Source organism: Vulpes vulpes, chromosome 13, assembly GCF_048418805.1.
Source record: "Vulpes vulpes isolate BD-2025 chromosome 13, VulVul3, whole genome shotgun sequence".
In the NCBI taxonomy this organism is placed as follows: domain Eukaryota; kingdom Metazoa; phylum Chordata; class Mammalia; order Carnivora; family Canidae; genus Vulpes; species Vulpes vulpes.
This window is the reverse complement of record NC_132792.1, coordinates 43,394,856-43,398,556: the sequence shown is the minus strand read 5'-3', so window position 1 is coordinate 43,398,556 and position 3,701 is coordinate 43,394,856.

Genomic DNA, 3,701 nt, shown 5'->3' with positions numbered 1-3,701 from the left:
GATGCTGGAAGCAGGAATGGTCAGTCCATTGTAGCCTGATTGAAAATTACAATAAAGAAAACACTTTTTGAGGCAGGTGCTGACAAATCCAGCACTGTGGCATGCCTTCCTCTTGGATTAGCACGCAGAATCCTACCTACATTCCATTTGAAAAGCCTGGGACAGATGAGAATTCAAATTTGTCCCATCATAATCAGTCTTCTTAGCTGCATTTCTTCTTCTAACTGACCTGTAAATGGTGGAGGTCATCAGGGTTTAACTTAGGGACTTCTTCTAATGTCTACTTTTTCTAGGAAAGTGATCCCATCCATCTCAATAGCTCTATATGCTGCTAACTCCTAAATTTATAGCTCTATCCCAGACTTCTACTCTAAGTTCTAGATCCATATAACCAACTCCCTACTACTATCAGGCTTCTCAACTATTACATATCTAAAAACCTATTATCCCCTCAATCTTCCTTGCTACACTGAAGGCTAGCCTCCACTCAGCTGCTAAAGCCAGAAACAAAAAATTATCTTTTATAACCCTTTTTCTTATCCCCCATATCCAATTAATGAGTCTGGTAAAATTCTATCACTTAAATCTACCCTGAATCTCTCTTTCCTTACCAAACCTGATGGCCCACTCATTGTTAGCTGGACATCTGTAACAGCCTTCCAATTTGTTTCCAGACTTTCCTTCTTGGCCCCTCTGACTCCATTCTCCATATTCCACATTTACTTCTTTAAAGATGAGAATTTCAAATGTACAGACAAGTTGCAGGAGTAGTGCAAAGACTTTTATCTTTCTGAACCCAGTTTCAGACATGATGATCCATTCATTATCCCTGAATTCTCCAGTGAGCATTTCGTCTCGTGCCATCAGGATGGTTATCACCATCTCATACGAAGAACCAGTTCAAGGTTTCCAGTTACCTTAATGATGTCCTTCGTCACAAATTCAATATAGGATCACACATGCATTTAGTCATCTCTTTAGACTCCTTCAACCTGACACAGTTTTTGTCTTTATTTTTTAATCATAATCTTGACAGTTTGGGGGGCTACAGGCTAGTTGTTCTTACAAGGCACCTCCGTTCGGTTTGTCTGGTGTTTCCTCATGAAGAGATTCAGGTCATGCATTTTTGGCAGAAATATCACACAAGTGATTTTTTTCCCCTTATTGCATCATAGCAGATTGTATCAGTTCAGGTTTCCCAAGAAACAGATGCAAGTTGAATTAAACCCAAGAGCCTTACTGGGAGAAATGCCTGTGAAGAATAAAGGGGAAGAAGCAGGAGTTGGCCAAGAGGGCCTTTTGACTAAGACTTGGGACTAACACCTGTGAAAGGAGCCAAAGACAGACCTCAGGTTGCTGTTTCGTCCTGAGAAAACCTCAGCCAGACAGATGGGGTGTCCATAAGGAAATGCTTTCTTTTAGAGGAATCCCACATTGGCAGGAACGGACAGGGTCAAGCACCCCCACCTTGCCCAGTAATAGGGTGGGAGCAGCCTAGGAGAGTGGACGTCAGCATTCATGGACATGCACTTAGTTCTTCCTTTCTATGAAGAGGCTGCTCAATCTCCCGGGGTGTGAATGTGCCATAATTTGGTGCACCCATTCCCCTTCAAGCTGTGTTCACTTTACTTCCAGTTGTTGGACACAAAAAACAATACTGCAGTTAATACCAGACATCAGAAATGCCTGGGATGGAATGTGAAGCAGGCAGGCTGTGAATTCCTTGGAGGAAGTTTGCAGGAAGCTTCTTTGTATATGGCCTTCCTGAATTCTTTCCTTCTCTGGCAGCAGGAAATAGGCGACTCAGCTGCTCTCAGACTCCTGGAGGCCTAGGAGAGCTGACATAGTTTGGTGAGGCCCAGATCAAACTTCCATTGAGAAGTACATGAATTTCAAAGTAAAAGTTTCTCCAAGATCTGCAGCTCTCCAGTCTTTCCTCCCAGCTCTGGTTTTCTCTGCCAAGACCCCCCACCCCAGAAAGCAAACCTTATCTGTGCCCAGCAGTCTGTAGATGCTAGCAGCCAAGTGGGCGGAAGCAAAGACAATCTCAGGTCCAATGTTCCCAGAATCTGTTCCGAGTCCACCTAATAAATAATGAGGAAATGTTTTCCTATGAAAACTACCTAGAATGTGGATTCTAAGCAAAGCTGTCCTGTTGTCAATTCAAAGTAGAAATGTGATGACACAAAACCAGTTCATTAACTTAAATTCAGAGTAATGAACTGGAAAAACTTAATGGAAAACCACTCAGTTCTCTGCCCTCCTTGCTGAGGTCAACTTAGTGCAGAACCCCGGAGAGATAATGAACGTGAAGCAGGCCATGCTTCACAACATCTCCAATCAAAGGCGCTTTGTAACTAATAAGGACAGAATCAAAGAATTGTGTCTTAGCTGCTTCTGCCGTACGGTGGTCATGAATTTTATGCATCCTAGGATAAACACACTTACATTAAAACATACTACCCTAGGGGCGCCTGGGTGGCTCAGTCAGTTAAGCGTCGAACTCTTGGTTTCGGCTCAGTTTATGACCTGGGATTGAGCCCTGGTTGGGGCTCTGTGCTCCACACAGAGTCTGCTTGTCCTTCTCCCTCTGCCCACCACACCCCCCCCCCGCTCATGCTCCCTCTTGCTCTCCCGCTATCTCCACCTATCCCTAAAGACAATAAATAAAATCTTAACCCAAAAAACCAAAAAACCAACCATTCTAATTGTATACCTACTGTAAGAATTTATAATTTTCAAATTACTCTGTTTTGGTTCAGTGCAATTCTACTCATTCTTTTCTATTCCACGTCTCTGCATAGCTTGTGATTTTTTTTAAGCCTTTCACCCAGAAATTAGCCTACAGAATATTAGTCATTTTTAGGACTGCGATATCAGCTAGTAATGATTGGATAACCAACTCTGACCAAACATGGCAGAGTGGTTACATTTACCCTACACACATATGCTATGTTAGTGCATTGAGTGCATCCCTGAAGTTCAATACTGAACTCATAATACAGTGTACTACTACCGTTCTCCCCACAATGAGTGCTGACAGGCAGCCTCAACCCAGGAGGGTGAGCATGGCAGAAAGTACTGAACAATCTTGGGTAATGAGCACACGCACTGCCACACGCGCTTACCCAATGAGTGCTCCACAGGCACCTCTCCGGTTCAAAGCAGTCTGTGACATGTGGTATCCCCACCTTGGGCCTATTTTTGTGTTCTAGCAAGCCATTTTGACCATAAGTGGCCAAAAAAAATGAACACATGACAGTATGGGACCTGCTGCAAATAATCAAGGACAGGTATTATTCTAGGTGCTGAAAGTGTTATGACAGCAAAATATGCCCTCAAGGAAAGTCATGGAAGGAGGGTAGAGATCAAAGGGAAGTTATATTGGTGAAAGTCCTTCAGTATTACGAAGGCATCGTAAACATTACTGCAGCCTGGGACAAAGGACTGAGGACTTTTTCGACAGGCGGGTAGCATTTCATGACTTAGGAGTATTAGAAAAACCCAACTGGAAAAGCAAGTGCCAATGTTAGAGATCAGAATCATTTCTCCACAGGGCCTCTGCTAGAGCCGTAACCATAACCATCCTCCATCTAGGGTCAGTTACCACCATTCCATCCATTCCACCCTCCCTTCCTCCTAAATTGCTCCTTCCCGTGGATACAGTCCACTAAATTAAGAATGAGAAGAAAGAAGGAAAA